This window comes from Protomyctophum parallelum (assembly GCF_964188405.1).
Source record: "Protomyctophum parallelum genome assembly, chromosome: 9".
Classification (NCBI taxonomy): domain Eukaryota; kingdom Metazoa; phylum Chordata; class Actinopteri; order Myctophiformes; family Myctophidae; genus Protomyctophum; species Protomyctophum parallelum.
The window spans coordinates 21,712,362-21,726,424 of NC_139706.1; positions in this window are offsets into that span (position 1 = coordinate 21,712,362).

The window sequence follows — 14,063 nt, forward strand, 5'->3', positions numbered from 1 at the left end:
GAATGTATTGTCCAGCTGAGGGTCAAGGGGGGTGTGATAATTATGGTTCCATATTTTTATGTGACCATCTTGTGATGGTCAAGGGAGGATATGATGTATATGGAAATCACAATTCACAATAATATAGCTTAAATAACCATGTTTAGACTAAAGAGGATCTTTGTTTCTCTCATGAGTGAGAGAACAAACATGTCTGGACAGGATGCATGGACAGCAACAGGGGTTCCTGTATGCTAAATAGATCAGCTGCTGATAGCAGCACTGGGCTTCCTGGTGACCACTACCTTATTTGGACATGTGTGGACCACTTTAGACTTCAGGGGGGTGGGGAACCTGAGTCCACCTTTACAGCTGTTGTCTTTGATGTTTCTGTATAAGAGCCTACTGAAATGTCTATGTTGGGTGAGTCTCTGGAAGCCGAGAGGCTGAATGAGGATCCATGGGGCCTGGCCCCATGGCTGTGATCTGCTGTCTTTGTACACTACAATAAAATGGACTTGGAAACTTTCATTGCCTGTCCGTCGTCAGTCTCTCTCTTAAGTTGCTAGAAAATATACGTCACTTTGGAATTTTTAACATGCCATTTTGATAAATGTTGAACAAAGTAATGACATGCTCTAACAGCATTAGAAAATAAATAATGGAGATGGCTAAAAATAGAAAAGGGTGAGATATTATTGATGAAATTATTTAAGGATTCCATATTTAATAATGATAATTTAGAAAGGACTGTATAATAACTTCGATAACAGAGCAAGAAACTCCAGAAATGTAGAAATACTTTTAAAAGTAATCAGAGTACCAATAAATACTCTGCACCAAAAAGGCTGGGAGCCTGACAGAAATGGTTCTAAACCTTTTAGACTATAAAGTAAATAATTAGCTTTAACCAGAATACATACAGGAGAATGATCAATACAAAAATAATACCTTAAGCATGAAATACTTTTAGAAAAATACATTTAAATACCCAAAGATGAATAAATTAGTCTACAGAAAGAAAGAAGTTCCAGTCAGAGCTTATGATGTTTTAGCCAATTATTTTTGGTTCAGAGAACACAGAAATGGTCCACATACAGCCAAATTACAAAATGTCTCTCACCATGTCCAAGATGGACACGGTGGAAAAAAAGGTCTTTCTCCCGTCTCGCAAAATGGAGACGGTATATATATCATTGTAATCAAGATAGAGTATGTTACACAGATCAACGTGTCAGACAGCCATGGGAAGATTCACTGTCACTTCCTAACAAACCAGGAAGCATAAATGCATGGGATATGTAGTTTAAGGGGGACTTTGTAGTCCATAACTGAACCAAGTGAAGTTAGGAGCCGACTTGTCTGCTACGAGAGCATACTAACTCAAGGGCAAAAACATGTTGTTTCACAGAGACTGGGTGTTATGGCAAGAGAAACAAAACAATTATTTATCTTCATAATGCTATCTAAACGCTGGGGCCGAAATAAGATGTACCTCACTGGGACACAGGGCATGAAGTGAGATGAAAACAGGGTGACAGGGCACATGTAAATTCATTCACAAAATAACAGATCTACAATTATGCCTGTGGATATTCAGATGAGAAGAAACAAACGTATTTAACTTTTTTTTAAATTGTCCCTTGAGAAAGTATCAAATGGGCATAGTTCTGCTCTTTTGGTATGTTCCATTAGTTGCTGCCAGAGTGCCAGCTAGTGTTGACCGCATGCCGTAGGGCAGGCATAGGGCCTACCAGGTGAAGTAACACCATTCATTGGTTACAGCATGCTGTACCAGGTAGTTTTAGTTTGATTGACGCACGCACGCACGCACGCACACATACACACACACACACACACACACACACACACACACACACACACACACACACACACACACACACACACACACACACACACACACACACACACACAATACTGCATACACACTTTTACAAACTGTTTCTTTTTTTCAGAGTCTGGACAGTGCTTATTTTGCATGTAGTGTACCATACGCACACTGGCCTCCTTTCTCTTATTCCCTTTCCCCTCATCTTTCCTGTCATCTTGCTTCTGGGGGCCAATGCTGCATTGGATGAACTTTCAATGAGAGCTTTCAATTCATCCACAGATGAGCCCCACGTTTATCATCATCATCACAAACTGTCACACTGACAAACTGGCACAGTGAAGTGTCTTAATTACTTGACAGTTTTGTTCCTGTGATACAAATAAAACTGTCAGGTCGATAATTTTCATTTTTAGCATAACGAATGGGAGCTGCTGTCTCTGTGAAAAAAATATGAGCAAACTGTTTTTATCAAGTACAAACATTCATTTTCCATTCCTAGTTATACAGTATTTATGGTGAACTATTGCTGCAGTCAGTCTTGAATGTGTGAAATTAAGTTTTAATGACTCCGTTTATTGGATCAACTGATCAAAGTGCATAATGAATAGTGGCTTATGAACACTGACTGACTAGGATAGATGGGAGACAAAAGACTTTCACAACTTAAGGTCTCCACACACAATTCGGATTTTTAGCGGCGTTTCTCCATCGATTTTCCGAAAAACGTGGCCGGTGTGCAACCACCTTTAATCTGGGATTCCTATTCCCCAAAAGCGGATTAGGCCTATGCCTGTATTTGCATTTAAAAAGAATAAAAACAGCAACAGTAGCCATGTCGAGTTGCCCTTTTTGTCTTTATACTTCTTGCAGTGTTGGTTTATTTCGGCCAGAAACAATAAGGTGAATGTATATAAAGAATTAGTCAGTGCAGTTTGGGTAGTCTGAATATATAAAAATAGGCTCTTTCTTTTTTTAAATATATTTTTTATCCCACGATTTTGTAACCCATTTTTCACCCCTGTGTCAATCATCTAATGTGATCCTGGGCTCTACACACCCTCCACCAACCTAGTCTCCATATATGGGGGACAAGGGGAGAGCAACGGACTTGAACTCATGCTTCCTTCATGCCTGAGTGTCCAAGTTGCTCCTTTACACCTGACAGGGGGGAGTTTCCCTGGTTGGACGTAGCGCGTGGAAGGAACACGTTATTCCAACCTGTTCCTTTCCCCTCCATCAGGCGCCCCGGCTGGCCAGGGGGAGGCATAAAAATAGGCTTTAAGCGTGAATCAGAAAGGTTTGGAAGCTTCAGCGTGGCAAAGCGCATCTCACTCCATCAGCGACCCGGAAGCACTCATGTCGTCTATACTCTTAGAGAAGAGAAGAGCATTTACATGTTGAAATTGTACAATGACATTCCTCACTACAGGATGAGGAAGTGTAGCTCACTCGCTATTTTTCAGCAGCGCTGAGCCATAAGCTTCCCTCATGGGGCAGAACAGAGGAGAAGGTCCAAGAGTGACGAGGAGATGATTTGCTTTGAACAACCCTGGGGTCTGTGTTTGAGTGACGGCACTTTATCAGGGGCACCGGCTGATCAAAGTTGAATTTATGGCTAGCTAATTAAACTCACCGGCCCACGTTTCATTTATCTCTGCATGCAGAGTCTGGGAAAGATAAATGGAGTTGAGAGGGAACATGTATAATTGAGGTGGGGTCGGGGTAGTGCTTCCCCCTAGTTGAACTTCATCTGATACAGACGCTTGGATCATTAAACAATTAACTTCTTTGTCTGCCTGTTAATAATCACAGTTTTCTCTTCAGAGTAGCATAGAGGTACAGTGACTGTAGAGAAACTGGCAGCCCATGGGGCACATATCAGCCTGTGGGATGATTTTGGGAAGAAGAAAATAAATATTCACAACCATTTATTACATGATAGTACTGTATTTGTACTGCAGTCACATGCACGTGCGCGTGCCCGAGTTGATCATTGTTTGTGGCCTTGGGCTGTCATCCTTTGCTTTTCATCTAAATCTATATACATGTGGTAAATAAGTGAAGCTCTGTCTCCACCATTGTGTTCTGTTTGTTCCGTCAGAGGTGCATCTCAGCTGTGCTGGGAGATGTGCACACTGCACATGAGGTGCAATTGTGTTAATGTCATGATTTCCAAGCAATTTTCTTCACAAGAAACAACATTCATAAAGTACAGTGGTGGGGGAGAATTCAGTACTCAGTAGCAACAGTGGCGGAAGAAGCACAGAGATTTATTTATTTATTTATTTATTTAAACCTTCCTCATGTAGAAAAGATATGATTGTGATCGTTGAAGTCACCATCATAGCCATCGTCGTTGCCCAGAAATAACTGTGCTATTTTGACACCCACTGTGCTGTCATTGTGGTCGGTGATGTCACCATCACAGTTTGACATTCACTGTGCTGACATGTAACTAAAGGAAAGCTTCCAGCACGTCAAACCCACCATTTCATGGTTCCTCGGGGTGAGGAAAATGGCCCAGCTGCATACGGTAGGACACCAATGGAGATGTCAGAGCCCATGGCGTCCAGTTGTGTAATGATGTGTTGTGTAAGGTGTGATTTCATTCCAGGGGAACGGGGATGGTGTGGTCTGACACCAAGAGAGAATCAACCTGATGTGATAAAATCTGGGGTCCACTTGATGCATACTCGGGTACGGAACACTGCAATGTGAAAGCCATCCATACAAAAAGAAGGAAGTGGACTGCTATCATACTGTATATATATAATATATATTAGGGCCGGGACTAATTGCGATTAATTGCGATTAATTAACTACGCATTTTAATCGCACTATTTTTTTCACCGCGGAACGTTGTAACTGGACAGTTTTCAGACGGACCTGCGCACCAAGTGTCCGTGTCCTCTTCAGACAATAACACCACCAGAAACCGCAGACAGTTCACCAGACTGGGGGAAGCCGCTGAGATCACTTTGCTTGTCCCCGTGGATTGGAAATAGGATTTAAAAGGCTATCTGATGGTAGCGTGGATTACAGCACAGTTGTGTGCAATTATTCAATAAAGAATTATTACCCCTACTACAAAAACAATGTTTTATTGCTTAAACTTATGTATTCACTATTCATTGATTCACTAGTATACCAAAATCCATTTGAAAAAATTGCTTTCTCACTGTTCTTGGGTCAAATAATGATATGCGATTAAAATGCGATTAATCTAGATTAATTAATCGCAAAGCCTCTGATTAATTAGATTCTTTTTTTTAATCGAGTCCCAGCTCTAATATATATATTTTTTATAATGACACATTATTTTTGCTGGGTTAGCCTATACCTAGACTGGAACTCACCTATGCTTTTTATGGCATAGGCAGCTCCCGGCAGGATCCGCCAGGAGAAACTAGGCGCAGCTGCTGGACATGAGACTAATTAATTAGAGCGACAGAGAGAGAGAGAGAGGAGTGTGTGTGTGTGTGTACATGTGTGCGTGTGTGCGTCAATTTAACAAAGGTGCGGACGATCAGAAAGTGAGCAACATTTGCGCTACTCTATGCCGAATTGAAGTGGACTCTGCCCCAGACTTTTTTTTCTCCCTAGAAATAATTAAAAACGTCTGGGTTTCCGAGGCTAGCCTATACCTTCTTCCTACTTAAATGTTGACAAGAAATACTAATCCCTCTAGTGTTTGAGTAGTGCGGCCGTGAAAAAAAAACATAAGCAACTATAGATAAAGTGCCAATCGGCACAGGTCTCCACCAGGGCAGGTCAGGTTGTGGCCTCCTGGTGGCGCTATAACAGGCCGTTGAGGAATATTTGGGGCAGAGGTTCGTCGTTGGCATCCAGGGAGTGTGTGTGCAAAGTATGGCATGGATCGGGCCAACGGTGCCGGAGATTAGCTGATAATGGACGGACGGACGGACACACGGACAGAAGGACACACACACACGGACGGAAGGACGGACGGAGTGCAAAACATACTCTCCCCCTAGGCCTTCAGCCTGGTGGAGACAAAAATGGGAAACGGTCAAGAACTGCAGCTCACAGTCATTCGTCAAAGGACCTCTGACCCTTATAGTTCTCTCAATGAATTCATTATATGATCTGCTCTAACCACTCTTGACATCAAAAACGCGATGTCAAGATTGTCACAGCCTGGTTAACCACTCCATTAATTTGTGTGGAGTCTGGACCTGCTAATGTATATGGTTCGTTGCGGGAGTACAGAGTTGACAGACAACCCCTGACGTCATCTCCAGGGCTGGCCGCAGTCTCACGTGCCGTTAAGATACATTTTCCGATGTGAATTTCACCGAGGCTGGACTTGCTTCGGCAGCTGTAAGTGTAAATCTGTCATGTCCACAGCGCCCATTTGTGGAACATATAGTATAAGTATAGCGGGAAATCATACTTGGGAACAGTTGGAATCAATCAGACCCAGTCTGAAGCCGGCCAGACAGAGACACAGTACTACTTCTCTGTCTCGCTTCGTTTTACATTTTGGTCTCCAGACAAATTTTCTCCCTACTATGTTTTTTTTGATCAGCTGTCCATCTGAACATATTATCGCTGCAGTCACGTGATGAAGATGTATCAGTCAGATATTTTAAGATTCCATTACAAATGGCTATGACTGCCTGGCCCTACAGGGTAGGCACCCCGGCCTGGCGGAGACACGTGCTTCAATGAGGGCACATTTCTAGTCTGTCTTTTTCATCCTTGCAATGCCTCTCTAGCGTTTTATTGATACACATTTAATGCGTGTATCGATGTGTCGATGTGTTTATGTCGGAGATATCGATACTGTATAACTACTGAAGTGGTTCTGCTTCTGAGTTAAATCAGTCCTTGTGTGTTGCTGCTTTGAAATTCAATTCCTTTAATGTGGTCAGCTGAGGGTTGTTTCCACCTCAGGCCGATCGCCATGGAAACCTGTCTGATATCAGCCCAGTATGTGGTATGCAACAGTACCTTCCCCCTTTGATCCTGATGAAAATGGATTATACGCCCAGGGCCGTATCTTGCGCGCTGCCTTACCCCTTATCCCTAAACCTATTAGCCTCATTTTACTATTTTTAAAAACATTTTAAAATAGGTCAGCTAGAGAGATTTAACTTGCGCACACGGTGCGCGCTGTGCGCTCCGGAGAATTTTACCTTTCGGAGTGGCGGGGCGAATTTTTCCATGGGGAAACATCGCCATTCCGAAACATGGAAGTGAACCTTCGGAATGGCGGTGGTTCTGAATGGCGGTGCGTTACCATAACCCCGGTCTACTTCCTCACGTTGTGAGCGTATAGATTGTATATTTGAACTTTTTTTTTAATGTTTTACAAAAGAGTAAAACATGGCAAAAGAAATGTAGGTATAAGTGGTAGAGCCCTGCAAGCCCGTTGGGACCCGACCAGGTCCTGGCCCGGCCTACCAAAATGGGCCGGGCCCGGGCTGTTTCTGTCTCTGACCAACGGGCCCATGAGGGGTGAGTCAGGCTTACGTGCCGTTAGATTTTCCGAAGTGAATTTTACCCAGACTGGACTTGCTTCGGCAGAAGTGTTCTTCAGTGTTCTTCAGTTATTATTGTGGGTTTGTTTTTTTATCATGCAGCGTGAGAGCAGAGTGCTGCTGATTGACAGTGCAGCAGCTGTTGTGCGCACTGTGAATGCACTAGAAAAGGTGTCAGGCTTCGGGCCGGGCAAAAAATGGGCTGGGCCATGCAGGTCTTAACTTCACAGGCCTGGGTCGGGCCAGCTAGGGACCATATTTTGGCGCTGTTCAGGGCTCTAATAAGGGGTAAGGCGGTCTGCAGGGCCCTATTATCATTGAAATTTGGCAGACACACGCACGCACGCACGCACACACACACACACACACACACACACACACACACACACACACACACACACACACACACACACACACCAAAACTATAGAATTATTCTCTATAGGCATTTTCCAACCAAGATGATGACTTCAGAATGGCTCGATTGTGACTGCGGGGCTTCACCTTTTGAGATGGATTACCTACTGGAGGCTCAAATATCCATTTATCAGGCGTGGGTTGATCGCCTCGCTGATCTTAGCATAGGGGTGGATCCTGGCACAGGCAGCAGGTGCAATAGCTCACAGTGGGATGTGAAGCCTGCACATTAAAGAAGCAGAAATAGTAAGTAAGGTTGCGCCACGGTGTACTCAGGTGGTGTCAGCAATCATTATGCTGAAAGCGATCCGATTTCTGGGGTTTATTGCAGATTAATGTCCAATAGCAACTCGATAAATTAAAACTAAAATTTCAATTTTGAATTCAACAGCATGCTGGAAGATTTTTAAATAGTGTGGGGAGATTAATGGATTTAATTAATCATAATTACTAGGGATGCACCAAAGTGAAAATGTGTTCACCGAAAACCAAATACAAAATAGCTGAATATGATACTATTATACAGTATATCCTTTTTTTTGTACCATTGCTGTTATAACATTGTTGCTACATACAAGCATGTGTGTGCGGCATGCTTGAAGTCGCGTTATGATCACGTCATCACAACAAAGCGGTAGGTTAACGTAACCCTGGTTCTTTGTCAATTCGGTTCCGAACCGAATACCGAATATGCATTTTTTGCCACCATTCGGCGGAATTGTTTTGGTGGCCGAATATTTGGTGCATTTTGTGCATTATTACGACATTACTGATCAACTACCTCAAGTACACCTGCATATGCAAGGCTCTTAGCCCTACGTTGCACCTATTGTTCTAATATTTTCACCCCTGGGATCAACTCCTGGACATGGAAGCAGGGTATTTGCAATAAAACCATCCCTCCTCTCCACTAGCTTTATTTTCACCTTTACACCATACCATGGTGTGAATGGAAGGAGAGGGTGAAATTTGGGGGGTCCAAAATATGCAATTTATATTCTTCCCTCCGAAGGGAACCATATAAATTGAAAACAACGACCCAAAATTGATCTATGGGGAACAAGGGCAACTGCGAAGATGACACCTCCCCAATTTCAAAATAATTTATTAAAATGAAACGGCTCAACAGTGTCAGAAGAATAAAATTGAGCAGTCACCAGAATCCTCTGCAAGTAATATCATTTTTGACCTTTCAGAGACTTAAAGTCCTCAAGAATAGAAATGGGTCTGAAATATATTTCAAACCACGGGTTCCCATGTCGGCTTCTTCAGTATAGTTCAACCACGGCTCATTTAAGGATGAAAGGAAACAAGCCAGTGGACAGAGCAATTAAAAATGTATAAGATATGTGGGCCAATATCACAGCACTATCAACAGTTTTAAAAATGCATCACTCACATCTGATAAACATGCACCTGTGCACCTACAGTATCATGCACATGAGTGGACTGTGTCATCTTACAATAAATGCACTGACTCTTAAGGCCTATTCATAGTCTGGATTTTCGGTGATGAGGTGACCACCGCTCCGGTGGTGAGCTGACCACCGGAGCTGAAATAACCTTGAGCGGTGGTGAGTAAAAACAGAGAGAAGGGCTGGAGCGGTGGCGGTGGTTTGCTCTTCACCGCGGCTCGTGACGTCATGTTGTAGTTCGGTGGTCACCCCACCACCGTAAATCCAGACTATGTATGAGCCTTTAGTCTAGACGTGTGCACGTGTAATCTACGGAACTCAAGCACCGTTCACCCCACCGACTTAAAATTCAACACACGCGTTCCACACCACCACAGTGCCCGGCCTTGAATCAGTCGGACACACGGTTGTCCAGAACCACCAGAAAATGCTCTGGGCACTATGAAATTGTGCATTTCCAGTTGGTCACGTCAGTTGGTCACGCCCAGTTCACTATGAATGTGCATTTCCTGTCAGTTGGTCACGCCCCATATATGGTCATGCCTTGTAACATCACATGATGTCGCCAAGTTTAAGCCCATATATAGGCTATGGAGATCCCTAATGTCATCAATATTGGCCAGCAACTCTACATCTCACCTCAAACCCATATATGGAGCTGACCTGTTCTGACATTCCATATGTTGATCCTTTCCCATCCATCCTTCCTCTTCGATGTCTCCCTTTTCACTGATACCTGTCCATTTAAACTCTAGACGGGCCTGCCCCAAAGGTCTGTATGCTCACAAAGGTTTTATATAAACAGTATAAAATCAATCACAAAGGGAACGATTTAACTTTCATGCTGCTGTAAATGTGCAGGAAGCCTGACAACAACGCATAATATGGTTCTCTTATGTTCTCAAATTAAACTGGATTACAGCTGGAGCAAGTACCGCTCACCTTCTATTTTTCTTTAAAAAAATGCTCAATATTGTAATGGGCCGGGTGAAGCATCTCTTCCTTTCATTCACTAAATGTGCTTTCTGCCAAACAACGCAGACGCATTGTCCTTGAGCTGCAAAGTTTCTCAGGGGAACAAAGACAACACGCATCTCTTTGATTCATTTAGCAGCTCACCTCTCTCTCTCTCTCTCTCTCTCTCTCTCTCTCTCGCCCTGTGTTTTAGCCCCCAGTCACAGCAGAAATTGCGAGAGCGAAAATAATTTGTGTCTTTGAGGGATCTCAAATCTCGTGACGAGTTTACTCAGCCTATAGTGTGCTCCTCACACTATAGGCTGAGTAGGAGGTGCAGCAGCTTAGTTTTTGTCTTGCTTGTGGCAGAAGAAAGCACCAAACACAATTAAATGATTGAAACAGTTGCCATCTATTCCTGCCTCATGACTGACTGCAAACCGTGATGCATCTCTTCAGTGTTTCAATTATATTGTTTCATTATTGTTACACAGTAACAATAATGGCTTTCGGGTTTCGCCCAATGCTACTGCTCCTGCACTACCTGACATTATCTGAAATTATCTGAACTACACCGGAAGCAGATACCACCGATAGTGACATTCCAGTCAAATGAATGAATTTGGTGCACAAATATCAGAAAGCAACTGAAAGAAAAAGATAGAATGGATGCGTATGCGCGGAGCGATCAAGATGGCAACACCAGCTAGCAACCCAATGCTAAGTAGCATCTCGACTCGATAAATTCACATAGATTTACGTGAAAGGCGGTCTAACGGTTAATACATGCATAATATAGCCCTAAGGGCCATATTTTGTGTGTCTTAAATACCAGGTCTTATGACTTAACTTAAGACCTGGAGGCGTGTCAATGCTCTTTGGCCACTCAGAATAGCCAAATGGCTTTGATCTTAAGGTCTTAAGTTAAGTAATAAGACCTGGTACTTAAGACACGCAAAATATGTCCCCATGAGTCAAAAAGCACAGAAACACTCTGCATGGGCTTTTAGACTTGTTGTATTCTTGTTTGTTTGAGACCAAAGCTTTCATCCTCCAATCTTTATAGCCTGAAGGTCATGGGATCACTCAAATGCATCAGGATTCATATACATATTTTCCCCTTTTTTACATTTTTAACTGTATATATTCCTGTTTTTCATAGAAATGTAAAGTCTTTAAATATGCTGATGAATTGAAAGTATAGAGAACCCTGTTGTAAACAAGACAGTTTCATCCTCCTATAGCAGTTTGACTTGTGCTTTGAAATGTACCCATTCTATACATACTGTGAATTATGTTCAATCAATCAACTCTCATGGCCATGCAGTGCATGCACCCATTTCGTCTTGAGACAGTGTTCTTGTCACGCCTCGCTCCTCTGTCTGTGTATTTGAGCTTTGACTTAGGTCCAAACCACTGGACTAATATGTGGCTTGACCTTTATGGTTATGTGGTTGTTTTATGTTAAGTATTTTGCCATGTCTTGTTCTGTTTGGTTTCTGTTACCCTGTTGGTTTTGTGTATCTTATTTTGTAGTATGGTCCCTAGTGTTTCCTGTTTGCCTAGTTTCTGTTCCCTACCTTGTCTCACCTACCTTGTGATGTGTCAGTGTTTTCACCTGTGTCCTCTTTGTCCTGTTAGCCTATCCTGTGTTTGATTGTATTTTGAGTTCACCTGTGTCTAGTTAGTCTTTGTCTATTTATATACCCCAGTTTGTTCAGTCCTTTGTCAGTTCGTCATTTCATGTCAGAGTGTCTACCGTGTTTTGCCTGCCCCATTTTATGGGAAGTTTAAGTTATTGTTTAATAAACATCCTGAACTGTGAATCCTGCCTTTTGGTCGTACTGCTTTTGGGTCCTCTGATCGCACCCTGACAGTACTGTATCTTGTAACAAAATGCAAATCTTGGCCTATGGGAGCCACTATAGAAAAGGCCATGGGGTTTTGTGTGTGCACACTTATGAATATACAATTTTTTTCACATCACTGTTGGGCGAATATCTCATCTCAGGTACTAGTACATGTATGTACTAGTAAATGTAGTACTGTACTAAATTAGCTAATGTCGCTGTTGCCTATTACAGCTTTCCTCTTCTCCAAATTATAAGAGACCTTTTGGTTGTACCATTTGTGGCAAAAGCTTGTAAATATCTAAGAACCACACAAGAAAACCCTTTACCTGTACTTTTTGGAAAACAGTTTTACAAGTAAAACTGTGATTGTGAAGCTAATTCTGATACCATACTCTAGGCGGCAGGCCTACGTGTATATGTTCAAAACTGATGTCACAATCTTAACTCTTTCAGGCCGCTTTAGTTCTGGATCTGTAGTGAAATTGCCATTCAAAACTGTTTTAATTGGGATACATCTATGATATTCATATACCGGTAGGCATATTTGGTAACCGTTTTACAATGCTGTGGTTCCACTTAGCATGGGCCCAAAATGGTAACCTGATGCTGCAGCCAGATCCAAGAAGCTTGCTACACTTTGTTTCACATGGTTACCCAATACCGCCCCCATCTGGCAGAGTCAGGTTACCAAAATGGCCCCTTAGATGTTTTAAAATCCACAGTAAACGCAAGCCTCTTGTGGCTTTATTTCGCTACATTTGCACTGATACGACATAAGACATGAATTAATTAACTAAAACAAAACAAAAAACGACGACGGCAGGCGGGAGGCCGACAGGCCTGACAGCAAAAAAAGATGGTAAAAAAAAGAATATGATAAATTCTTACTTACAGAGAGGATTCCTGTTCACACATCTCTTGGAGCAGACGAACAGCCTAAGCTGCCAGTACGCAGCATCACAACAAAGTGAATATAACTGCCGCCTCAGATTACTACACATCATGGCAGCCATTTAATTAATTTGCAAGCCAGAGGATACAGATGAGTAGCTGACAGTTATATTATGCTTGATATTCTATTTCATGTGTGGGATGGGTTCACAGCACCTAACTGACATGAAGTTGACATGCTTCATGAATATCGCCCATTAGGGAGCTTTAAAGTGTCAAAATGAATGTGGCATATCCAGTATTAGCACATTTCAGAAAGCATTCTGATATACCCACATCAACAGGAGTTTGCCATGTATCACACACACCAGTTGATCTTCCAGTGGGATAAAACGAACCTGTTATTAGTGGGTGAACAATCTGACAAGTGGCAATGCACAGATTATGAATAACAATAAAAATCATAAACAGCTGCAAAAATAAACTAGAACTGCACTCTGTCGAGTGCTTGTTGCACACTAGTAGGCCATAAATGGCCAACTAGTGCGCAAGCAGAGCGCGCAAGTACTTTCGACCGCTGTAAACTGTCAAATCTCAGTATCTCTGTGAAGGAACGTTTGAAATGTCTAATTATTAGGTGTAACTATTTGCTACCTACCTACTTTATGCATATAAACACCTAGTATTATTAAGTATGGTTCAAGTTTCTATCTATATAAGAAATACAGTTTTATCGATTTAGATATATTCTGGATCCCTTTTTAGTTTTTTAAAGAAAAATAAATCATTGATATGTGATGAAAAAAAAGGTATATAAACTGAATTAAGATATGTTATACAGTATAATTATTCTATTATTTATTCTAAATTGTCAATTGTTTTAAATGTATTTCATCTTGGAATATAGTGATATTAATACTTGATCATGATCAGAGTAATAGGTGTCTCTAACTTCAATTTCTGTAATAATACTTTCACATTTGTTAAAATATACATGATCGGGCCCAGGCCGTAGCGTAACGGTCTGGGCACCGGACTGGTGATCCAGTCGCGGTGTGCCGCGGGTTCGACTCCCGGACCCGACACGGCCTTTACCGCATGTCATCCCCCCATCTCTCTCCCGTTTCCTGTCAGCCTACTTTCTATCCCTTAAAAAAAATCAATAAAGGCGTAAGCCGCAAAAAAATATCTTAAAAAAAA